This window comes from Eumetopias jubatus, unplaced genomic scaffold (assembly GCF_037043125.1).
Source record: "Eumetopias jubatus isolate StellerSeaLion01/CBP00866 unplaced genomic scaffold, mEumJub1_p1.0 scaffold_8, whole genome shotgun sequence".
Lineage (NCBI taxonomy): Eukaryota > Metazoa > Chordata > Mammalia > Carnivora > Otariidae > Eumetopias > Eumetopias jubatus.
Window position 1 is genome coordinate 5,601,003 of NW_028274814.1, and position 27,010 is coordinate 5,628,012.

At 38.2% G+C, this 27,010-nt stretch overlaps 1 protein-coding gene across 2 annotated transcripts in view; it reads left to right on the top strand.

Moving 5' to 3' along the window:
* ZNF438 (zinc finger protein 438) overlaps window positions 1-27,010 on the top strand; it is a 178,828-nt gene that overhangs the window by 77,570 nt on the left and 74,248 nt on the right. For both annotated transcript variants that reach the window (XM_028120925.2, XM_088025764.1), the window contains exon 2: window positions 10,692-10,769. The gene's annotated coding sequence lies outside the window, so the exon portion shown is untranslated. The remainder of the gene's footprint in view (window positions 1-10,691; window positions 10,770-27,010) is intronic.

A 27,010-nucleotide genomic window follows, 5' to 3' on the forward strand; every position in this document is an offset into this window, starting at 1 on the left:
CACAGTGCTCACCATAGCACGTACCCTCCCTAATGTCCATCACCCAGCCACCCCATCTCTCCCACCCCCCACCACTCCAGCAACACTCAGTTTGTTTCCTGAGATTAAGAATTCCTCATATCAGGGCGCCTGGGTGGCTCAGATGGTTAAGCGTCTGCCTTTGGCTCGTGTCATGATCCCAGGGTCCTGGGATCGAGTCCTGCATCAGGCTCCCTGCTGCTTGGGAGGCTGCTTCTCCCTCTGCCTCTCTCTCTCTCTCTGTCTTTCATGAATAAATAAATAAAAAGTTTAAAAAAAAATTCCTCATATCAGTGAGATCATATGATACATGTCTTTCTCTGATTGACTTATTTCGCTCAGCATAATACCCTCCAGTTCTATCCACGTCGTTGCAAATGGCAAGATCTCATTCCTTTTGATGGCTGCATAACATTCCATTGTATATATACACCACATCTTCTTTATCCATTCATCTGTCAATGGACATCTTGGCTCTTTCCACAGTTTGGCTATTGTGCACATTGCTGCTATAAACATGGGGGTGCATGTACCCCTTCGGATCCCTACATTTGTGTCTTTGGGGTAAATACCCAGTAGTGCAATTGCTGGGTCATAAGGTAGCTCTATTTTCAGCTTTTTGAGGAATCTCCATACTGTTTTCCAGAGTGGCTGCACCAGCTTGCATTGCCACCAACAGTGTAGGAGGGTTCCCCTTTCTCCGCATCCCCGCCAACATCTGTCATTTCCTGACTTGTTAATGTTAGCCATTCTGACTGGTGTGAGGTGGTATCTCATTGAGGTTTTGAATTGGCTTTCCCTGATGCCAAGCGATGTTGAGCACTTTTTCATGTGTCTTTTGGCCATTTGGATGTCTTCTTTGGAAAAATGTCTGTTCATGTCTTCTGCCCATTTCTTGATTGGATCATTCGTTCTTTGGGTGTTGAGTTTAAGAAGTTCCTTATAGATTTTGGATACTAGCCCTTTATCTGATATGTCATTTGCAAATATCTTCTCCCATTCTGTTGGTTGTCTTTTGGTTTTGTTGACTATTTCTTTTGCTGTGCAAAACCTTTTTATCTTGAAGTCCCAAGTTCATTTTTACTCTTGCTTCCCTTGCCTTTGGCGATGTTTCTAGGAAGAAGTTGCTACGGCTGAGGTCGAAGACGTTGCTACCTGTGTTCTTCTTTAGGATTTTGATGGACTCCTGTCTCACATTTAGGTCTTTCAACCATTCTGAGTCTGTTTTTTTGTGTCGTGTAAGAAAATGGTCGTTTCATTCTTCTGCATGTGGCTGTCCAATTTTCCCAACACCATTTGTTGAAGAGACTGTCTTTTTGCCATTGGACATTCTTTCCTGCTTTGTCAAAGATCAGTTGACCATAGAGTTGAGGGTCCATTTCTGGGCTCTCGATTCTGTTCCATTGATCTATGTGTCTGTTTTTGTGCCAGTACCATACTGTCTTGATGATGACAGCTTTGTAATAGAGCTTGAAGTCCGGAATTGTGATGCCACCAGCTTTGCTTTTCTTTCTCAATATTCCTCTGGCTATTCGGGGTCTTTTCTGGTTCCATACAAATTTTAGGATTATTTGTTCCATTTATTTGAAAAAAGTTGATAGTATTTTGATAGGGATTGCATTAAATGTGTAGATTGCTCTAGGTAGCATTGAAATCTTCACAATATTTGTTCTTCCAATCCATGAGCATGGAACTTTTTTCCATTTCTTTGTGTCTTCCTCAATTTCTTTCATGAGTATTTTATAGTTTTCTGAGTACAGGTTCTTTGCCTCTTTGGTTAGATTTATTCCTAGGTATCTTATGGTTTTGGGTGCAGTTGTAAATGGGATCAACTCCTTCATTTCTCTTTCTTCTTCTTGTTGGTGTATAGGAATGCCCCTGATTTCTGTGCATTGATTTTATATCCTGCCACTTTACTGAATTCCTGTATGAGTTCTAGCAGTTTTGGGGTGGAGTCTTGGGTTTTCCACATAAAGTATCATATCATCTGCAAAGAGTGAGAGTTTGACTTCTTCTTTGCCGATTCGGATGCCTTTGATTTCTTTTTGTTGTCTGATTGCTGTGGCTAGGACTTCTAATACTATATGGAATAGCAGTGGTGATAGTGGACATCCCTGCCATGTTCCTGACCTTAGGGGGAAAGCTCTCAGTTTTTTCCCATTGAGAATGATATTCACTGTGGGTTTTTCATAGATGGCTTTTATTTAATTGAGGTATGTACCTTCTATTCCTATACTCTGAAGAGTTTTGATCAAGAAAGGATGCTGTACTTTGTCAAATGCTTTTTCTGCTTCTATTGAGAGGATCATATGGTTCTTGTTCTTTCTTTTATTAATGTATTGTATCACATTGATTTGCTGATGTTGAACCAGCCTTGCAGCCCAGGGATAAATCCCACTTGGTCGTGGTGAATAATCCTTGTAATGTACTGTTGGATCCTCTCGGCTAGTATTTTGGTGAGAATTTTTGCATCCATGTTCATCAAGGATATTGGTCTGTAATTCTCCTTTTTGATGGGGTCTTTGTCTGGTTTGGGGATCAAGGTAATGGTGGCCTCATAAAACAAGTTTGGAAGTTTTCCTTCCATTTCTATTTTTTGGAACAGTTTCAGAAGAATAGTATTAATTCTTCTTGAAATGTTTGGTAGAATTCCCCTGGGAAGCCATCTGGCCCTGGATTTTGTTTGTTGGGAGTTTGTTGATTACTACTTCAATTTCCTTAGTGGTTATAGGGCTGTTCAGGTTTTCTATTTCTTCCTGGTTCAGTTTTGGTAGTTTATACATCTCTAGGAATGCATCCATTTTTTCCAGATTATCTAATTTGCTGGCATAGAGTTGCTCATAATATGTTCTTAGAATTGTTTGTATTTCTTTGGTGTTGGTTGTGATTTCTCCTCTTTCATTCATGATTTTGTTGATTTGGGTCCTTTCTTTTTTCTTTTTGATAAGTCTGGCCAGGGGTTTATCAATCTTGTTAATTCTTTCCAAGAACCAGCTCCTAGTTTTGTTGATCTGTTCTACTATTCTTTCGGTTTCTCTTTCATTGATTTCTGCTCTGATCTTTATGATTTCTCTTCTCCTGCTGTGTTAAGGCTTTCTTTGCTGTTCTTTCTCCTGGTCCTTTAGGTGTAGGGTTAGGTTGTATATTTGAGACCTTTCTTGATTCTTGAGAAAGGCTTGTATTGCTATATACTTTCCTCTTAGGACTGCCTTTGCTGCATCCCAAATATTTTGAACAGTTGTGTTTTCATTTTCATTTGTTTTCATGAATTTTTTAAATTCTTCTTTAATTTCCTGGTTGACCCATTCATTCTTTAGTAGGATGCTCTTTAGCCTCCTTGTACTTGAGTTCTTTCTGACTTTCCTCTTGTGATTGAGTTCTAATTTCAAAGCATTGTGGTCTGAAAATATTTAGGGAATGGTCCCAGTCTTTGGTACCAGTTGAGACCTGATTTGTGACCTAGGATGTGATCTATTTTGGAGAATTTTCCATGGGCACTAGAGAAGAATGCATATTCTGTTGCTTTGGGATGGAATGTTCTGAATATATCTGTGAAGTCTATTTGGTCCAGTGTGTCATTTAAAGTCTTTATTTCCTTGTTCATCTCTTGCTTAGATGATCTGTCCATTTCCGTGAGGGAGGTGTTAGAGTCCCCCACTATTATTGTATTATTGTCAATGTGTTTCTTTGCGTTTGTTATTAATTGGCTTATATAATTGGCTGCTCCCATGTTAGGGGCATAGATTTTTACAAGTGTTAGATCTTCTTGTTGGAAAGACCTTTTAAGTATGATATAGTGTCCTTCCTCATCTCTTATTACAGTCTTTGGTTTAAAATCTAATTTGTCTGATATAAGGATTGCCCCTCCATCTTTCTTTTGGTGTCCATTAGCATGGTAAATGGTTTTCCACTCCCTCACTTTCAATCTGGGGTGTCTTTGGGTCTAAAATGAGTCTCTTATAGACAGCATATCAGTGGATCTTGTTTTTAAAACCAATCTGATAGCCTGTGTCTTTTGATTGGGACATTTAGCCCATTTACATTCAGGGTAACTATTGAATGATAAGAATTTAGTGCCACTGTATTGCCTGTAAGGTTACTGTTACTGTATTGTCTTTGTTCCTTTCTGGTCTATGTTACTTTTAGGTTCTCTCTTTGCTTAGAGGTCCCCTTTCAATATTTCTTGTAGGGCTGGTTTTGTGTTTGCAAATTCCTTTAGTTTTTGTTTGTCCTGGAAGCTTTTTATCTCTCCTTCTATTTTCAATGATAGCCTGGCTGGATATAGTATTCTTGGCTGTATATTTTTCTCATTTAGTGCTTTGAATATATCATGCCAGTCCTTTCTGGCCTGCCAGGTCTCTGTGGATAGGTCTGTTGCCAATCTAATGTTTCTACCATTGTAGGTTACAGATGTCTTCTCCCGAGCTGCTTTCAGGTTTTTCTCTTTGTTTCCGAGAGTTGTATGTTTTACTCTTAGATGTCTGGGTGTTGACCTATTTTATTGCTTTTGAAGGGGGGGGTTCTCTGTGCCTCCTGGATTTTTATGCCTGTTTCCTTCCCCAAATTAGGGAAGTTCTCTGCTATAATTTGCTCCAATATACCTTCTGCCCCTCTCTCTCTTTCTTCTTCTTCTGGGATCCCAATTATTCTAATATTGTTTCATCTTATGGTATCACTTATCCTTCGAATTCTGCCCTCGTGATCCAGTAGTTGTTTATCTCTCTTTTTCTCAGCTTCTCTATTTTCCATCATTTGGTCTTCTATATCACTAATTCTCTCTTCTGCCTCATTTATCCTAGCAGTTAGAGCCTCCATTTTTGATTGCACCTCATTAATAGCCATTTTGATTTCGACTTGGTTAGATTTTAGTTCTTTTATTTCTCCAGAAAGGGTTTCTCTAATACCTTCCATGCTTTTTTCAAGCCCAGCTAGTATCTTTAAAATCGTCATTCTGAACTCTAGTTCTGACATCTTACTAATGTCCGTCCGTATTGATTAGCTCCCTGGCAGTCAGTACTCCCTCTTGTTCTTTTTTTTTGAGGTGATTTTTTCCATCTTATCATTTTGTCCAGAGGAAAATAGATGAATGAGAGAACAAAATGCTGACAGGGAAAAACGACCCCAGAAAAAATCTACACTAAAGAAATCAGAAGAGACCTGAAATCAGGGGAAAAGAAAGGGAAAGAGAAAAAGAAAAAAGAAAAAGAAAACAAAAAAAAACAGAATATGATCAAATATGATCAGGATGGTGCATAGATCCGTGCTACCCAGTAGATTCTAGGCGTATTTTTGTCTGTTAGAAGAAAGTGCCTCCCAAAATTTTAAAGAAAGAAAAGTTTATATATGTACAAAAATAAGGGTAAATACAGTGAAGGGATGGAATATGACTAAATATGAAAATTTTAAAAGATTTTATAAAAAGAATTGATAAGAAGTTGGTTGAGAAAAGAAGGAAGAGGATTAAAAAAAAAAGGGAGAGAATGTGATCAGGCAGGAGACTAGAGTAAAGCCATACACTAGATATTTAGGGTATATTTGGGTATTAGAAGAAACTGTATCCCAATATTTTAAAGAGAGAACTATATATATATATACACAGACACCCCAAAAATAAGGGTAACTACTGTGAAGGAATAGCATATGACTCTAATAATGAAAAACATAAAAGATTTTTTTAAAAGGGGATTTGATAAGATGGTTGAAAAAGGGAGAAAGAAAAATTTAAAAAAAATTTAAATAATTAACTTTGAAAGACTGAAGAATCATGGGAAAAAGCCATTGATTCTATGTGCAGTATTCCCCTAGCGCTGGAGTTCTGCCGTTCTCATTGATCGGTAAACTTGGTCTTGCCTGGCTGTTCTAGCTGATCTTCTGGGGGAGGGGCCTGTTGCCGTGGTTCCCAAATGTCTTTGGCAGAGGCAGAATTGCCCCGCCCTTGCTGGGGGGGGCTAAGTAATCTGCTCAGGTTTGCTCTCCGGAGCTTTTATTCCCTGCAAGCTTTCTGTACAGCTTCGGAGGACGAGAGTGAAAATGGCCTCCCAATCTCTGCCCCAGAGGAGCCGAGAGCTCGGGCCCTGCTCCTCAGTGCGCCCCCAGGGAAAAGCAGTCAATCACTCCCATCTCCCTGATCTCCGGTCACACTCTGTGCCCACCCAGCCTGTGACCGAGTGTTTCCATTTCTGGCACCCGACCCAGTATGGAGTCTCGAAACCCAGCAGATCCCTGTGGTGCGCTCCCGCGCCACTCCTCCCGGGGGAAGAAGGGGAGGCTCCCCGGCTCTGCCGCTTGTTGGGTCCCTGCTGGAAGAGTAGTGGCACGACTGTGCCGCAGATAACGGTTTAGGGCAGCCCCAAGCTGAGAGCCCGTGCCTCGGCTCCGTCTCTGCAGCCGGCTTCCCCACTCCAATGTCTGGGAGCTCTGCGGCACTGAGGCACCCCCGGTCTTTCTGTGACCCCGAGGGTCCTGAGACCACACTGACCCAGCGAGGGTTCTATCTCCCGCTTAGCCGCTGGAGCGACGTCCCTCAGCCGAGCAGACTTCCTTAAAGTTCGGATTTTGTGCTCTGGGGCTCTAGCACTTGCCAGAAGCGGCGAACAGAGGCCCCCTCCCCCGCCGTCTTTCCTCCTGAATATCGCCTCGGAATCACTTCTCCGCACGTTCTACCCTCCAGTAAGTGATCGCTTCTCTGTTCAGAGAGTTGTTGCTATTCCTTTCTTCGATCTCCTGTTGAGTTCTAGGTGTTCAGAATGGTTTGATCCCTATCTAGGTGAATTCCTAGGACCAGACGAAATTAGGTCTCTTATTCCTCCACCATTTTGCTCCTCACCCCCTCTTATCGTGTTGTTTTTTCCAAGGAGTCAGTCCTACCTTGTTCTCATGGAACCCACAGTTCTACTGGCCTATTTCCAGTTCCTCATGTCATCTGGATCCTGTGGTCTATTTTGAACAAGTTTTTATAACTTTTAACTTTCCCTAGAACTCTTCTTCCTTATTTTCCCTAGAAATTTAAACCTGGCTTTTGTGGACAGTCCCCCCCCCCCCTTTTTTTTTTGCATGGCCATCTCAAGAAAAAGTATTGAAGTTTTCTAATTCTAGATACTTAAGGTACAGTGTTATATTAGTTTCAGGTGTACAGTACAATGATTGAACACTTATATACATTGCTTAGTGTTCATCAAGATCAGTCTGCTCTTAATCCCCTTTATCTGTTTCACCACTCATCCCTCTACCCATCTCCCCTCTGCTAACCATCTGTTTTGTTCTCTATGTTTTAGAGTCTGTTTTTTTGTTTTGTTTTATTTGCTTGTCCCTTTTTTTCTTTTCTTTTTTTTTAAACTCCATGCCCCGCATGGAGCCCAATGCTGGGCTTGAACTTATGACCCTGAGATGAAGACCTGAGCTGAGACCAAGAGTCAGACACTTAAATGACTGAGCCACCCAGACACCCCAGCTTGTCTCTTTTTTCTTTGTTCATTTGTTTTGTTTCTTAAATTCCACATATTAGTGAAATCATGTGGTATTTGTCTTATTCTCACTGACTTATTTCACTTAGCAATAACTTCTAGATCCATCCAATGGCAACATTTTACTTTTTATGCCTGAGTAATAGTCCATTATATATATATATCTCTGTGTGTGTGTGTGTGTGTATAGTACATCAAATTCATCTATCAGTGGATCTAAATTTATTTTTTAAATTTTTTTAAAGATTTTATTTATTTATGAGAGAGAGCGAGCATGAGTGGGGTGGGGGCAGAGGGAGGGTAAGAAGCAGATTCCCTGCTGAGCAGGGAGCCCAACACAGGGGCTCGATCTTAGGACCTTGGGATCATAACCTGAGCCAAGGGCAGAAGCTTAACAGACTGAGCCACCCAGGCGTCCCTCAATGGATCTAATCTTAGATTTAAAGGACAGTTGATGTGTTTCTTTGCTGTCCACTGTCAATTCGGTGATTAGTGTGCCACCTTTGTGCATCAGTTCCTTCTCCTCTCTTACACTGCCACCTCCCGTTTCTAAGTCTTGGTATTGGTTGATTTACAGGACATTGCTCCAACTTCCTCAATTATGTCAGCATCAGACCTGGAACTGTCCTCTCCACCCCACACTATGTGATTTATAATCTGCTCTTAATTCATGTTTTTGAGTTTCTGATACTGAGAACTCATTATTTTTTAACTTGCTCAGCTCTGTCAACCAGAAGCATTCCTAGATCTCAAATACTGAAAGCCCTCTCTCTTTTCCTTACTCCTCTGGTAATTTTTTTTTTCCTCTCTTAAATTCAAATATTCATTCATTCATATACTGTCTCTTTTTCTCTCCTTCTTTCTCTCCCTCTTTCAACCTCTCTGTGTCAATAGATGGTCTTGCCATTGGCTCTTAACTCCCTCAACTTTACCCCCTCACACACAATAATTTTTCTTTGTATTTATCACCCATCCTTTCCTTCATTTCTAATCATAGAGAAGGAACTGTTTTCCCTCTTTAACATGGCTAACACTATCAGAGTTCTTGTTCCCTTTTTCTCTTGTATTTGTCACTCTCCCTCTCCATGTCTTTCTTCTACTAGCATTAAAAATGAAAACAAAACAAAACAAAATAGTAACAACAGCAAAAATCCTTGTTAAAGATTCACCTTCACTTTCAAACTATGCCAGCCTTTTAGAAGAGTAAAATTTACTAGTTAATTTCACTTCTCCTTTCTCTTCAGTTCTTACTGGAAGTGTTTGCTTTCTTTTATTGCCTTCCTGAATTTTTTTTCTAAGGTCATCAGTGACTGTTAAGTTCTTAATTTTCCTTCTTCCCTGAAAAGGTGGGACAGGGCTCTCCTTCCTTTTTCTCTTCTACTTTGACTTCACTGATGGGCATCCATATTTTGTGCAAACCCCCCTTCTCAAATAAATACACATTTTAGGAGATAAGCAAACTGTTTTATTGACTTGCTGTAGCAAGAGAGACCACACAGATGATTCTGAAGTGGTGCCTCTTTTGAGGAAATGAGTTTCGGGTGTTTACTGATTATATGTTGAGCTCTGAAGTTCTAGGGTCAGATATTAGAAGTGAGGCAAGTCTTTGGATTGGTTGATTTTTTAAGGTAATATTTGATACACACAATGTATGGTTGTGATTGAAAGGAAAGGCCTGTTGGGGCCCAAGACTCTGCATTTGTAACTATAACTGAACGGTGGTAGTTTTTCTGGTTCTCAGTCATGCATAAGTAATGGGGTGGTTATTCTGGTTGTTATTCTCAAGCACATCTTCAGAGAATTCTTAATGTTTTACTTCCATTGCAGTTGCCCTGGTTTCTAATTTTGACTATGGCAGTAGCAAAACAGGTCTCACTGCCTTGGGGATCTTTTCATAGTAACTCATACTCCAAAACCAGAACCATCATTCCAAAGTACAAATTCAAACATATCTTCTACTGAAAACCATTGATGGCTCCTTTTATGTATAAAATAAAAGCCCATATACTGAATGCAGTATTCAGCCCCTTTTACAGTATGACCTGAACCCCAAATTCTAGTGCTTATCTGTCTGTTGGCCTATCATTCCCCTTCTTCACCTCCCTCTCTTCTCCCCTCCACTCCCATTCTCACTTATCTCTTCTTTTCCTTCTGCCCAAGCTATACTCGTATTATGGAAGTATAGTGACTTATTTCACACTCTACATTTTGGCCTGTATGCCTAAAATAATTTTTGTTTCTTCTTAGAATGTTGTTTCCAACCCTTACCTTTATCTGATTATTACCTCTACAGGGTATGTTAGTTTGCTAGGACTGCAAAACAAAACAGTACACGCTGGATGACTTAACAGAAATTTATTTGCTGTTTTAGAAGCTAGACATCCAAGATCAAGATGTCCACAGGTTTGATTTCTTCTGAGGCTTCTCTCTTGGTTTGCAGATGATCATCTTCTTGCTGTGTCCTCACCTGGTCTTTCTACTCTGTGTGCACATCCCTGGTGCCTCTCTGTGTGTCCTAATCTCTTCTTGTAAGACACTAGTCAGTTTGTATTAGGGCCCACTTTAACAACCTGATTTTAACTTAATTACCTTTCTAAGGGCCATATCTTCAAATAAGTCACGTTCTGAGGTACTAGAGATTAGGGAGTTACTACATGAACTTCAGGGGGCTACAATTCAGTCCATAACACAGCCTTTCCACATTTTTCCTGTAGTAATTAACCCTCTCCACAATCCCATACACCTCGTACCACGTGTACGCTTATTATTACCTGCCTTGATATGGAGTTGTTCATGTTTGTCTCCTTGTGTGGTGTGTGGGTTTCTTGAGGACAGAAACTGTCTCTTATGCAACTTATCTTTCCCTGCTCTCCATGATGTTAGAACCAAAGAGGGCTTGATTATTGGCTAAATTAAAGAATTCAGTGTGAATCAGGCTTGAATATCTAATAATGAATTTTTCAGAATTTTGAGGAGATTGACATAAAAATATATGAAGGGAATGTATTATATTTCCTATTTTAGAAGTTTTTGGGCATAGCTTGAGATTTTTATCTTATGTTCTTAAATTATACATAGTGTAAGTAATGTCAGTTTTATAGGAGCTCATATAACTCTCTTATGGTCTTTAAGGTGTAATCATATAATTGGCTTCTATAAGCTACCTATCAATTCTTTCAGTTTCATTACTTCCATTACATTTTTTTTCAGATAAAGATGAATGCTGTGTTTCATCCAATACTGAAAATTTGAAGTTTAGAAGACGTTTGCTAAGTCAAATCACTTCAAGTAAGTCTGCTCATATCCATTTTAATGCCAGCTTAAGATTGATTTAACATGTAAAGAATTAAGTCCAGTACCTCCAACACTTTCTCAACTCTCAAATTTCTCAGAATATCTTAGAGTCACCCTAAATATTGCATCATTGGTCTTGGAAAATAGTAGAAAGATGATTTCTTAGTAAATTTCATACGCTTATTAAAAATGTAATGTTTAAACTCTTGGTATTATTTTTAAAATGCGATTAACACCTCAGAATCCTCCTTTATTTTGCATTAAGTCTAGTCATCAGGTCCTGACTGTATGCCAAACTTAATATTTTTAAAGGTGGTTTTTCCATTATAGCTAATACAATGTTTTTCAGATTTTTAAGGCTTTGTATGGCTTTTCTAAATGATTTATATGTTTGTGATTATTGGAGGGAGATATTTAGTAATGAACTAGTACTTGAACCTTAAATGTTTATTTATTCAAAAACTTAGCTTTGAAAGATCATCTTAACCAACTTCAACTAATATAATTATCTCTTCTGTCTTCTGTCTTCATTCACTCTTCCTCTATCCTGTATTCCACTGCTGGATAGATCAGCATATAGAACTCCAATACTTTTAAAACACTTTAATGGCTCCCCACTCACCATTGGATAAAGTCCATGTGCCATTGCCTGGTATTCAAAGCCCTCTACCCAGCTCCTAAAAATATCCATCACCTTAGCCAACTGAACTCTTTCCTCTTCTCTGAACTCTCATCATTTTTCATGCTCCCATGGCTTGATGTGTACTGTATTTCTTGATGTTTTTTTCTATGATGTTCTCTCCTTCGCCCTCACTGTGTCCTCTGCTTGTTGAAATCTTGTGCAAACCCTGAAGGCTCAGCCAGGTGCAAGCACATCCGTGGAGCTTTCCCTGATTGCTCCGGTTGAACCACTAGCTTTCTCTGCTGACTTCATCCAGTATTTTGTTTTTATCATTATCATAGCACATTTTACCAGGCAGCTTTATTATTTGTGTTTACTTATCTCCCATCTTAGGTTGTAAGGACTAAAGAATCAAACTTCTTGTCTGAGTAGTTTTTGTCTCTCCCAGCATTCAGCATAGCCTCAGTAGTGCTCAGTAAATACTTGTTTAATATATAATATAATATAATATAATAAATATAATAATAATGTGCCTGGATTTTTTTTTTCATTGTCCTCTCTGTCTTTCATCCTTATAGTCAGTCACATATGGTCCATGTTCATGGCAACTCTTCATTCCTGTTATGCACTCATGGCAAGCCTCCACACTGCCATCTTATCCTAGGAAAATACTAACCATAGTGTAATTAACAAGATACAGTCAGTTCTGAATCTACAAAGTAAACTGGATTCCAAAAGTTCATATCTAATTCTGTTGTTTGGAATGCAGAAAACATTTTCCTAAAAAAACAATGTTATAAATAGTGGTTTGGTTCTCAGTGAGTCCTCCCAAGACTATTTAACTCATAAGTACCAGTGCTACTTGAACTACAGGAAATCATCATGCATGACACTGTTTTGTAGAGAAAATCTAGCTCTGAGAGTGGAATTACATCTCCCGTGCCCTAGGAGCAGAAGAGTACCTTTCTGGGCAGCTTGAGCAATAGGAAAGCCTGAGCTGGAGCTCTGGCACTGCTGGGCATATTGGATGCTCTCCTGCTAGTAGTTTTTGGTTTTCAGTATTTGCATAAGAGACATTTACCTTAGGTTATTGATACTCTCATGTCTTCTAAATTGAGGGTAAGGGAACACTTGCTCTTCTGGTGCTCCTTGCAGTAGATGAGGATAGTAATCAGCTATCCTGATTCTGTCTTGAGTCTTCAACTGTTTTATCATGTGGGTGGGTCATTTTAAGTCAGGTATTGACAGATTAGAACTGTTTTACTACTTCTTCCTTTCTGTTATGTGAACTTACAGGAATTGAATACATAAATATGAAAAATACTTCTGTCTGTAGGAGAAACACATTTATTAGGCATCAACCAACCCTATGTTTGACATTATATCAGGTTTTGTGGACAAGTGACTATCATTTCTACATGGGCATAGTGATGCTGCCCATGAAAAACTCATCAGTGTGTGCATAAACAACGCTGAAGGTTGATAACTTATGTTGTCAGGCTATAAGAATACACATCATAAATTTTAGAGACTTTAATTTGTTTAGTCATCATAAGCTTTGAGCACATGAGTGAATGTCTGCTTTATGTTTAATGCTTTCCTAGGTGCAAGGGGCTAGGGAATGAGAACCAAAGATATGAAAAGTTTACTTTCCCTCCAGGAGCCAGGAATACAGGGAGTGAAGTATGAAGAAACACTCACAGTGCAAACAATATGTTATTAATTGCCATAAAGTACTTCATGAAGGTAACAAATGCTCTTGGGGTTATCAGAATGGCAATATTACTATGATTCACAATGGTTGTAAAGATGGTGGTGGGATTTCAGTTAGTCTTAGAGGAATGGTAAAGATTTAAATTTAAATAAGGAGCTAGGAGAGGAAATGACATTCCAGGTTGGATTAACAGCATGAAAGGAGAACTAGAGATACAAACAAGTCAGCATTACTGGCTGGAACAGAAGGTTTGTTCATGTTGGGTGAAATAATAGGTGGGAAAATTACACCAGTGGTTCAATGCTGGCAGTGAATAAAAGTCATCTAGAGAAATTTTTAAAAATACAAGTCCCTAGATCTTACCCCAGAACTAAGAAATAGAATTTCTGGGGCACAAGGTGTAAACCTGTTTATCTTTCAAAGCTCCCCTAGTGGTTGAGAACCACTGAATTAGAAGGATGGGTCAAATTTAGGAGAGCCCTGAATGCCTTGCTGAGGATTGGGCCTGTGTATCTCAAGCAGTGGGAAGCCTTCAGAGGTTTCTGAGCTGGGTGACATGATGGAATTCATGTTTGCCAAGATAAATGATTCACCAACTGCATGTGAATGGAAGAGAAATAAGAAACAGCTTGAATTAGAGCAGTGGTGGCGGGAAAACAGAGAAGGTCACATTTTTAAGGTTACTTAGATGAGTGGGAGTTGGCGATGTCAGCCTTGACCTCAGCATGATTTGTTTTATAAACTGATTATACAACTTCACCCTCATTAATTTGATCTCTTCTCTCTTACAACCTGGCAACTTAAACAGTAATTTTAGCCAGTTTGCATTTAATGGAAGGAGACCATTGTCTACTCATGTACACATCTAACTCATAATAGTAAGTGAAGTTATGTGTATGAGGAATATGACCTTTAACATAATCATTATAAAGCATTTAATAACCACCCACATATGCAATAATACAACCCCAGTTCTGCAGGATTGTGCCAAGAGCTGGAGTCACAAATATAAGACAGCTATTGGCATAATTCCCTAGCATTAAGTTGAAATTTGAAGAAATATTCTAAATCACGTTATGCATTTTGGTATTTTTAGCATCAGATTTGCTAATTGCTTAATTTTTGTGGTAGTAGGTCTGTGAATACCTCCTGACGTTAGCAGCTCTGAGCGGATGCTTCTTGCCTGCCCATATCCACAATTAGTATAGCCCCTTGCCTCTTATTCAGGTCCATCCCCTCCTGGTGTCGGTCGTGCGTGCCCCTACCTTGTCCTCACTCAAGTGAGCCAGCAGACCGGAGGTATCAAAGGAGTCATTATCTAAGTTCTCTCGTGGTACCGACAAGCCGCGTGATCCTGGGGACTGTCACTCCTGGCTGCGGGACACGACAGTTGTTAGGATAACCTACATTTGGAGTCTCAAACAGTGCCATGAGTTGGAAGCCTTTCATACCTCCTTGATATGTTTTGCATATTTTGTGTTTAGAAACAATGAGCCATATTTATGATATGCCAGAGAATAAGTTCAGGGCATGATGTTTTGATGTGACCTGTCCCCTTTAAGGAAAGACTCAACATCGTGGACTTTTTTTTTTTTAAAAAAAAGCCACTCTCTTGGCTGTTCTGTGATAGCACGTACATGACAACAGCCTCTCCTTTGGTCTTCTTTGCCTGTGACAATGAATTTATTATTGTGTCATCAGTGTCTTCAGTTAGTTTTCTCTGGCTACTTAGGTTTTCACTAATCATCCAAATGTTTAACCAGAGAATGTATGGTCTGCTTAGATCTAAGGGATCTTGTTGTCGGAGAAAGCAAGGGAAGGGAACGGACGCCAGGTGAGTGCCCAGTCTACGCCACGGTGTTTGAACTCCCCTTTCTGAGTGAGAAGCTTCTGATTTACAGAGGCTGGAACGGTTTATCTAACATCAGAAGTTAAGGGCAGTTTTGATCACAGGTCTAGACCTGGTCTTCTGAATCTGCCTGCCTTATTCGTGAGAAAGGTCACTGAACTCAGCATCAAGGGGGTATGTGTGCAAGCTTCTACCTCCATCACTAACAACACTAAACAAATTACTTAAGGCTCGCAGCTTCAGTTTCTTCATCTGCCACAGGGGGATAAAACTGGCTTTACTGACCATTTGAGGTTTTTGAGAAACATAAGTTAGTGACTTTCGGTATGACTTTATAGGTTTGGAAGGGAAGATTGAGATATTTTTAATTCAGGCAAAAAATAAAAAACCCAAACCATTAAATGAGATGAACTTGGACGGATTTTGTGGTATTTCACTTTTTGACATGCTTTACGGACTTCCCAAAATAATGTTTGTCGATTTTGCAGGTCCCAAACACCACAGTGTGCCAGACTGCATCACTGAATTTAATATCTCAATGATACAGAGAGAGTCCTGGCAACCTGTCAAGTATTTCCTTTCTCTTACCAGCCACAATCAGTAGTTTCTGTACCACATCAAATAGGTCTGAGCTCTGGTAGATACTGAAGACATGTTCATAGCCAAGGAGGACTCAGAAGATTCTCAGGCTACCACATAGTAATAGACATACTGGACTAGAGTGGATGTTCTAATTACAGAACAGTTCTTTATATATTTTGGAAGTGTTTTTTTTGTTTTGTTTTGTTTTGTTTTAACAAGCCTGAGTAATAAAGTCACATTTTATAAAACTGATTTCACAGAACTTCTTTTCAAAAGTGTTTCCAGATTTCTGGACAACTTTCATAGGTTATAGGATGGTGAATACTGAAAGGCAGCTATGAGCTACTACAACCCACTTAACTCTTCTTTCACATATACATGTAAGAGATAAGAAATTTAGGGAACTCATTAAGGTGTAAGTATAGTGCTATGAATGAAATGGCCGGGAGCCTGAGAAGTACCAAGGTCATGTCCTAGACTTGCCCAAAACCTGTACTCAGTAAAGCTCTAGGTCTCTTATACATCAGAATAACAAAGACCAAAAAAAAAGAGAGAGAGAGAAAGAAAAAGAAAGAAAGAAAGGGAAAAGAAAAAGAAAAGAAAGCCTTAGGAAGACGAGCTGACAAAATAGAGGAATAGCATTAGACTCCAGATCCAGATCCAGAGGAGTGCACCCATTCTGTCTTGGATTCAGAAGTGTGTAGGACTCTTCTGCATCTGCCACACTCTGTATCTCAAAGAGGGTTCCCTAGTCTTAGGGTGCTGACTTTCACATGGCTTCTCATGCACCCACACTGTGCCTGCGTCCTAGATCTGGTGGCTGGATGACTCCAGTTAGGGCCTGGTCAAGTGGAGGGAAAGGGAAAGTGGACATAGAAAGTCAAGCAAATCTACAAAGCAGAGACTGTGGTCAGATTTGGTCCAGAGATGTGTCATGTTTGCACATGTTTTAAACTTGAATTAGTTATTAACTAGTGTTATTTTAACCAGTTACCAATTTAACTTGTTAACTAATTTAATGTACAAATCCACATCTCTGGGTTCTCGTGCAAACTGAAGTCCTAGTAACTTAAGTCCTACCTTTCTGTGTGATGGTAATCAGCTAGAGCTGAAATGCACCTGCCTCTACTAGATGGGAGGCTGTCCTTTTCCATTCTCACAGCCCCGCTCCTGGCTGTTGATTTTCTTTACATAGAATTAAGAGGAAAGTTAAATGGTACTAATTCTGCCATCTGTGTGAAAATTGGAAATGGCAAGTTGATAGGGTGGTATATTTCAGTGTAAGTGAAAGACGGTGTGTTAGTTTCTTAGGGATGTCATGACAAAGTACCATAAACTGGGTAGCTGTAATCAACAGAAATTTATTCTCTCACTGCTCTAGAGGCCAGAAATCTGCAATCAAGGTATTGGCAGGGCCATGCTCCCCCAGAGACCTCTAGGAGACCCTCCTTCCTGCCTGTTCTAGCTTCTGGTAGCCCCATGTGTCCTTTAGCTCATGGCAGCATAGCCCCAGTCTCCACCCCATCGTCTCATGGATGTCTGTCCTCTGTGTCCAGGTTTTCCTCTTCTTATAAGGACACCAGTCACATCGCATTGGGGCCCACCCTAAGCCAGTATAACGTCATATAACCTAATTACATCTACAAAGACCCTATTTCCAAATAAGGTTACGTTCACAGGTACAAGGGGTTAAGGCTTCACCATAACATTTTGTGGGACACAATTCAACCCATACTAGGATGGCATATTTCTTTAGACAGTGCAGAGTAATAGTTTAAGAACAGGGGTCCTCGAGGGAGAGGGCCCGTATTCCTATTTACAGCTTATTTTCTGTGTACTCTTGGATAGGCTGCTTACCCTTCTCAGTGTTTCCATGCTCTCATCTATAAAGTGAGGATAACGGTACCTACCTCATAGGGTTGAAATGAGGACAAAATGACGTAATACGTGGAAATCATTTAGAACAGTGCATGGCACATACTAAGTGCTCAATAAACTAAACTATGATTGTCAATTATTATTAGCTCTTACTCATACACAACTTCTTTGCATACAAAGAGTATCAGTGACAAAAATCTGTTGTTTATGATTGCACTATGAAACAAACCATGGATGAACGAGGAACAGTAAACAAAAATGATGCATGAAAAAAAACCCTCGAACCAATCAAAAAAGAGAAGCGAGAGACACTAGAATTTTACTAAGATTTACTTTTTAATGCAGATAAAGGAATGCAATACATTAAAAATCTTTAGCTTCTTCCTTCTTTGAGATTACCTGCCTGGCCTCTAAATGTACTTGAAACCAATGAAGACCCAGGCAAGATCTTCAAACCCAGAAGCTTAGACATTGACCATTGGATTGGCGAGCACATGGCCTATGCATAATAATAGGAAAGTTACTCCAGGGAGAGCATCCAAGGGACACATGACTTCTAAGCATTCTTACCTATCTCCTTGGAAGCATGTTATTAGTTATTACTGTCTACCTCCTTCTCACAAATACTTGGGTTGAAAATATCCTTGTTTCCAGTCTCTGGGTCAGAGATTGAGGCTGGATAATTTTTTGAATGTAAACCAAACTTTTCCTTCTAATGGAACAAATATTTTGACATCTATTATTTTCTTTTTCCACATAGCCTCTATGTAAGATAACCATGCAACTTGAGTTTTAGTAAAACCTGAGAGCTCTGATAGAGAAGGGTTTAAGAAATGACAAGACTTTTTGAAGTACCTGGAAGAAAATTATTCTGTAGTTTAGTGGCTATACAGTTTGCAATACTACAAAGTATATATGCCTCATTCTCAAAGATACTGCTACCCTGAAAACATGAGAATACTCAAATAAAAGAGACAACTGTGTATGTTATTTATGATTGTGATTTTGTTTTAATAAAAAGCTAGGCTATTTAATTTTTGGCCAAGAAGTAGTGTTTTATAGTTCAAGTGTTAGTAATTTGGAACATTTTGATTAAATGATGAATTCATCAGGACTCTTTCGGTTGCAAGTGAAAGAAAGCCAGCTCAAGCCAGCTTATGAAAATAAAAGGAACTTAATTGTTTATATAACTATGGTTTCCAGAGGTGCATCTGGCTTCAGGCATGGTTGCAGCCAGGAACTCAAATGATCTCATCTGGACCCTTTTTCAGCTCTGCTGGTTTCTTTATTCATCATTATGCCGACAGGCATATGATCACTAAAATGACGACCAGCAGCCTGAGACTGTTGTCTTCCTGGTTTAGCAATCCCCAGAGGAAGAGAACTTGTGGGGCCACCCATCCCGCTATCAGCCTCAGAGAAGATAAGGATCAACTCTGTTTGGCCACATATGTGATGAATAATCACTGTGGCCCAGGGAATGGAGTATTCTGGTGGACCAGCCTAGGGCATGTTTACCAGTGCTGTGACAGAGGTGCATCGTCCAATGACTGAAAGGCCCCCTGGGGTCTCAGGGAGTGAGGGAGGCTTTCTCCAAAGGTGTGAGAAGAAGAGATATGGGAATGTATGCCGAGCAGACCAAAATTGTAGTAAACTCAACCATTACAAATCGTATGTGAACTAACTTAGAAATTGTAACTTCTGATCTTAAGGTGGCATATAAAGAACTTTCTGCCTTCTCCTATTAAAATATCTATCCAAAACAAAAGAAATAGGAAACAAAAATTCCAATTCTTTCTTTGATAAGAAGTGGGTGGCATCAGTAATTCTCATAAATATGAACACAGAAAAGTGTATGATACTGTGACCTAGTAGAGAAGGCAAATCTATAATTACTGTCTTTGAAAATGTGAGAAGGTTTTACATAGAAAATAGTCTTTTTTAAAAAGGAGAATTAAAGAAAAGGAAAAGGAAAAAACAGGAAATAACTCTCAAAAATTAGAAATCTGAAGGCTGAAAGAAACTCATTGAGCTGTTGAAAGATAAATTTGAGGGAGAAATCATTAGCAACGCAACCCAGCAGGTCCAATAGCAACTCACTGATGCAAGAGAAAATGGGAGAGAATCAAGATCATTTTCTAGAACAGAAGGAAAAATAAGCCTTCTTCCAGAGAGGAAAAAAAATTGTCATATGCAAAGTGTTTTGAATAAAAGCAAAAGAGACTTCTCAACATCAGTGCTGCTGTGTAAACATCTAAATTTGTGAAGTATTTTTTTTAAGATTTATTTATTGATTTGAGAGAGAGAAAGAACCGTGGAGTAGAGCGAGAGGGAGAGAGAGACTCTCAAGCAGACTACCCCCTGAGATCATGACCTGAGCTGAAATCGTGAGTCAGATGCTTAACTAACTGAGCTACCCAGGCACCCTGTGAAGTATATTTTTAAGGGGTAATTTCTTTCATAACCAAAGCATGTCTTCCTTTACCTGAGAGTTATTGTCAAATATCTCTAAATAGTTTCCTTAAATGGTTTTTAAAAAATATTTCATTTATAACTTTCCATCATTTAGACTTAAATTTTTGTATAATCTGATGTATACCTGTAAATTTTTCTTTCAGAGATTCGAGGTATGTTCATGGTACTTATTCTTTTTTCTTTTTTTGATTCACTAATTCACCCAAGAGTATTAGTGTGAACTTTTCTCCAGATACAACAGAGTTGATATTTCTTGTTTTATATAGTAGTCCAACATCTATCCATAATTTTATAATCAGTGACAATAACTGTGATTGTGTTAGAAACTCACTGATAATACTAGGGTATGTGATAGCAGGACTTGCAAAATATTGGCCATTTTTTTTTTTTTTTTGTGCCAGCATCTAGTGATTTCGAGTGACAAAGTTTGGCCCTTACTCTCTTAAAATGTTTGGCTCTTATTTTTATACATGTATAAAGCTAGATAATTATGAGTAATAAAGTATCATGTAGAATATTAGTTTTTGTCTTCTCTCAGTGAGGAAGACAAAGTCCTGAATTGGATTTTCTTCTGAAAATTAGAAGGGGCATCAAAAGTTGAAATTTAGCAGATATATTTTTCAAATTTTAATTATTTGAAAAAATAATGTTTTTAGGAGTCAGTGACTATTATTATTAACTATATAACTTATAAAATATTTTGTTATCTTTAGATTAAAAGTTACTCCAAATTGTATTTTTATTTTTAAAATATTCTAACTTTTAGTCTGTATATACTATAAAATAATTGAAATTTTTAGGTGCAATGCAGTTTCCCCTTTCTTTTTGGATTAGTTTCTAAAGCCTAATGAAATGGAAGGTAATTGTCTTTTCCAGTTTAAAAAAAAGTTCTATTTTATTCCTTAATGTACTATAATGAAACGAAAATAATATAGAAAAATCAAGAAATGAAAGAGTGCCAGGATTTTTCTTGCCAATATAACTTTTTAGAATTGTGCTGAGTTGCTTTTGCTATAAAACCAGACCAACTAGTTTATTATGTATTCTCTAGGTAATGACATTTTATAGAGGATTTTGTAGTTCTTTTGGTTCAGTGAGGTCAGGAACTTTAAATTAGAATTATTAGAACTGGAAGGCATCCTCTTATTTACTTTCTAAGTGAGGGAACTGAAGTCCTGAGAAATCATGATTTATCCGGTTCACACAGCTAATAGTGAAGGTTAGAAGAGAATCATAGCCTCCTGGCAGTCAGTTCAGTGATCTTCGTAAAAGACTTTTTGAATTTATTCTCACCACCATCATGCTATGTGCAATGCCCATAATTTATTGCATTGGGCCCAGCTAGCCAATTATAAGTTTATGTTTAATTTCCAAAAGCTGGGGGAACATTAAGAATTAGGGATATTGACAGTGACAAAAAAAGGAGATGGCAAGAATTTTTGCTTAGGATAGAAGACATCCCTTAATTAGACTCTGGTCCTTCTCCTCTCTAGAAGGAATTCCATTGTTCACTATTCTGTAGGACATAATTCTGCCTTCCCGAAGGTTCTTCCTGGTTTATTTTCCTCCAGGGTCAACTTATGTGGACATTGGGGAATATGTCGTCCTTGGAGGTTATGTAACCTTTCTTTCTTTCTTTTTGTCCCTGCAGTTTTGGCTGTGTGAGCATTGTTTGAAGGGTGAAAGGCTTATAGGCAAGGCTTATGGGTTTTTTGTTGATGTTATTCCCTCTGAAACTTAATTTGGCCCTCATCTATTGTTTTGTAGTTAATTCCACGTGCTAGTAATAGAGTGACTACATGTCCCAGTCAGGCAGAGGGAATCATAGTTTATATATATCTCTTATACATGGTAAGTAATAATTCCCTCTTTCACTCTCAGAACTATCCCAGTTTGGACAATAAATTATATGGTAACTCTAACCAAAAAGCACACCAAAAAAAATCCCAGCCTATTTTATTTCTTTGCTTCCTTACTTCTGTTCTTCCCTCTCTTACCTTTCTGGGTGCTGTCAGTATGGCCATCTGAAATAGGTTTCATGGGAAGTAACATACTTAACCTGATTGGCGGCAAGGCTGATTTCCCTCTGTTTACCTGAGAAAACCTAACGGCCATTTTTGCTCACAGCTTTTTGGCCTTCTCTCTTACTGTGTGAAGTCCAGAAGTAGTCAGCGTTTCTAACCCTTGGGGCCCCCAGATTTCTGGATTATCTGTTCCCTCTCATTTCTGCTCTCCATTCTGTTAGTTCTGCTCTCCATTCTGTTAGTTCTTGCCTGTTTACATTCCTTGCTTGTAAATTCTCAAGAAAAGCAGCAAATAATATTGTTATTCTAGTATTCTGTTTTATATTTCCTCTACCCTACAGCTATACACTTGGTAGACACCATTGTGCCTTTGAAGCTATCTCAGGCATTTAAAAAAAATTGCGTAATTTACATACAGTAAACACACAGCTCTTAAGCATTCAGTTCAGTGAGTTTTGACAGCTGTATACATCTGTAAAAACCACTGCCCCGAATAAGGTATAGAACACTTCTATTACTCCAGATGTATGCTGTTTTCCAGTTAATTCACTGCTTTGCTCCCCTGGAGGCAACCACTTTTTTATTTCTATCACAGTTTCCTTTTGGCAAATAATATTTTTATTACGTTTTTGTGACTACATGACATAACTATCTTCCCATCCTTTACTCAGTTTCTTTATTTCCTGCTGCCTGGCTGCTAAGCAGTTGCCATGTATTTTAGATTTTCTGTTTGGTCTATACCCCACTTAAAGATACATTTTTCATGTTAGTGAAAACTACCCGCTGTAATAAATGGACTCCAAAAACTATGATAGACTAAACCTAAGTAAAATGTATTTATTGCCAATAACCAGTGTATTGAAGGCATTCCTGATTGATAGGTGACTTTCTGTAACGTGGGCCTTTGAGTCTTCCAGCAGTTGGGGAAAGAGCAGGAACACACCTCAAGTGCTTCTGAAAAGTTCAGGTTGAACCTGAGAACTGACAGTCCGCCACTTGCACTGATATCCTTCTGGGGAAAACTGTTCACAAGGCCACACCTGGTATAATGGGCGAGGGAAGGTTTGGAAATGTAGACTCTACAAAGAGGCTAGGCAGCCACTTCTCAGTGACAGCTCCACACTGTGACACAGGGGAAAGGTAGAGTTTGGACAGTGTTAATTGTCTACAGGTTAACATGGTGAATGGCACAGCTTTTATATTGCTTTTCTTTTTTTTCTTCATGTTACTTCCTTTTCTTTGTGTTATACTCTTTCATGCCTTTTTAAAGATTATCTCTGGCCATCACAGAGATAAGGAAGTCTTTTTTTTTAAGTTTTTTATTTTAATTCCAGTATAGTTAACATACCGTGTTATATTACTATGTTTCACGTATACAGTACAGTGATTCAACAATTCTATATACATGACTCAGGGTTTGTCAAGATAAGTGTACCCTTTAATCCCCATCACCTATTTCATCCATCCCCCCACTCATCTCCCCTCTGGAAACCATCAGTTCTCTATAGCTAAAAGTCTGTTTCTTGGATTGTCTCTCTTTTTATTCCTTTGTTTTGTTTCTTTCCAAATCTGAGTGAAATCACATGGTATTTGTTTCTCTGACTGACTGACTTTGCTTAGCGTTATATTCTCTAGCTCCATCCATGTTGTTGCAAATGGCAAGATTTCATTCCCTTTGACGGCTGCAAAATATTCCATTTTGTGTGTGTGTGTGTGATATGTCACTTCTTTATCCACTTATCTATCGATGGACACTTGGGTTACTTCCATAACTTGGCTCTTGTAAATAATGCTGCAATAAACATAGGGGTACATGTGCCCTTTCAAATTAGTGTTTTTGTATTTTTTGGGTAAATACCCAGTAGTGCAATTACTGGATCCTAGGGTAGTTCTATTTTTAATTTTTTGAGGAACCTCCATACTGTTTTCCACAGTGGCTGCACCAGTTTGTATTCCCACCACCAGTGCACAAGGGTTCCTTTTTCTCCACATCCTTGCCAACACGTGTTACTTCTTGTGTGTTTGAGTTTAGCTATTAAGACAGGTGTAAAGTGATATCTAATTGTGGTTCTGATTTGCATTTCCCCGATAATGAGTGATGTTGAGTATCTTTTCATGTGTCTCTTAGCTACATCTGGCTATTTTCTTTGGAGAAATGTCCATTCATGTCTTCTGCCCATTGTTTAATTGGGTTATTTGGGTTTTGAGTGTTCAGCTGTGGCCTTATGTAATGATTTAATATAAAACTAATTTAAACCAGTGTAAGGATATACATGTTGGTCAGTGGAAAGAATAGAGAATTCAGAAACAGATCTATTTATATACAGAACTTAGATTTATGACAAAACTGGTATTGTAGATCATTGGGGGGAGAGGTGGATAGATTTTTCAGTGTATGGTGCTGAGGTAAGAGATTGCTCAGATGAAAGAGAATAATACTGGATTCCTGTTTCACATCATACACAAAATGGGAAATGGCTAAACTATAACTTATAAATTAATTATAAGTAAACTTAATTATAAAATTAGAAGCAGAACTCAGGAAAGAAGTTGAAGAAAAAACAAAACTACCAAAGAAATGAAAACATAATTGAAAGGAGTGTAAGAGAAAAGAGATTGTATAGAAAAATAGTGAGGTCATGGAGATTAGAAATGAAGAAGTAAGGGGTACCTGAGTGGCTCAGTTGATTAAGTGTCCAACTCTTGATCTCAGTTCAGGTCTTGATCTCAGGGTCATAAGTTCAAGCCCCATGTTGGGCTCCACACTGGGTGTGGAGCCTACTTTAAAAAAAAAAAGGAAAAAGAGTAGAAATAAGAGAAGTGAGCCAAGTCAAATACACATTTAAAAAGAGTGCTGTAACACCTTTAGTTTTAAATATTAGTGTTTACAATATGCCAGAAGTGCATCATTCATTAACACTTCTCATCCTGCTGACTTAAGTGCCAGAAATCATAAAGTGATCTATAAATTATTATAATGATCTATCTACTGACAACTCAATTGCTCAATCACTTGTAGAAAGCAAAGAATTGGACTTGCAGAGGGATTTATTATCACTTTGTCCATTTGGGGAAGTTATCAAAAAGGGTTAATTAAGATTTATCAAAAGACTATTAAAACTTACTACTCTTTTGCTTACAGGTACCTTGTTTAACCCAAAATACTTAGGAAGGGCTGTTTAGAAACATTACAAATTTTAATACATATTTTCCAATATACAGTGAGTTTTTAGAGTAATTTTTGTCTTAACATGTGTCTGAAATGTATTTTTTATCCAAACCTTGCAGCTGTAAATGTAAATCACTCAATTTAAGGAAAATGGTTGTCATTTAATCTAATTGACAAAGCTAGTCTTCAGTTTCAAGTTTATCTTTCAAATCAGACTTCCTCTGTGGGTAAAAGTCCAACTTGATTTTTCAGCTCAAATAAATATGTTAATATATGTCTCCATGACAACCATCACACAGCTCAATTCTAATTCTAATATAGATAAATAGATAAGGCACAGAGCCTTACTATGCGTTGCCTGGATACAGTAAGATACTGCTGCCTTCAATATTTCTTTGCTTTGTGTTCACTAAAGTCTTCCAAAGTTGAGATGATTCTTTTACAATAATAGGGGTATGGAAGATGTAAGGTCCTTAAGTAAAAATGCCCTCATTACTACTTCATTCTACTGTGTATCTGAACTTATACTAATGTAGGCCCACAGTCCATTTCTTAATAAAATATATATGTTATTTGTATGTATACATGATGGGGGATGAACAAATCCTTATTGTACTGCTTTGATTAAAGGGAGGATTTACAGGTTTGACATCCTGGAGAGTTTTTATATTCCAGGGAAATGCACTAGTTGGGATTAATGAGTGGTATGCATTTCTTTTTTAAAGTGGGAAGAGTGATTGTGAAGGAGGGGAGGAGGAAATGAGAAAGAGGCTGGCTTGATACCTTAGCTACAGGTATATTTGCTGAAAGATCAGTAGTAGAAAAGATGGAAGTTGATGATCTGGAATTTGATTGCCTTAAAACTCTTTGTGCCAACATATCTCTTGGAAAGTCTTCATGTACCTCAATTTATAGACCACTGATATGGAAGACAGGCAGAGCAGATCCATGATATGTATAATTGTAGACACGATAACCAACCTAATGCAATAAAATTAATGTTTAGAGATTAAACTTTTCTAAAATATAAAACAACTAGAAACTGAAGATTGAAAGGCCATACTGTGTGACTGGGTTTTTGTAGTAAAGTTGCTGGACTTGAGAAGTCAAGAAAGATTTTGCGGGGGGAGCCAGGTGAATAGGTTGAGTTATTTATGAGGAGGAAAATTATGTTAGCTTCAGATTTCATTCAGTGCACGATTTCATACAATGGAGTGTACTTAAAAGATTTTCAAGAAAAGAATACGTAAGAAAGAACAGATCTATTTCTCAAGCCTTTGGGTTTTCCAAGAACTAGGAAATAATCACAACTTTTCAGCAATCTCATTGATAGGAAGGATCTAAGACAAGATGTTTGAGAAAATCAACACATAAATATACTTGTTTTGCTGCCAGTTTGACTTCTTAAACATAAGGATGAACCAGTAAGTTTACATGATATCAATCTCCAAAGATGAGTTCATGATGAAGTAGAACCTTGGGCATCGACTTTGCTGATAACTGTGCTATGAGTGCTATTATCAAAAATCTTGCCCAGAAATACTTACTTTACTTTTTTCTAGGCAAAACAAATCAAATCTGTAAAAGACCTTGTATGTTTAAGTTAGAAAAAGTCTGAATATGTCTGGGTTGGTGAGAAAATAAAAAATATACCACCCCTGTCAATTTGGAACAAAACTACATAGTTTGTGAGCTGTGGTAAAAAAATGAGTATCCTACATTTCTTTTTGAAAAGCCATCTGAAGAAATATGTTACATATATTTTTTCAGTTGTAAAAAGGTTCAGTGTCTAAACCAAGTTTTCTACTGCCTATATACTCTGGTATTTCTATTCTTGACTTCTATGGCTGACAGCAATAGGTAAGAAAAATGGAAGACTGCAATAAGTTTATCTGCAAGAGAGCTAACAGTGCTCTTTGCTT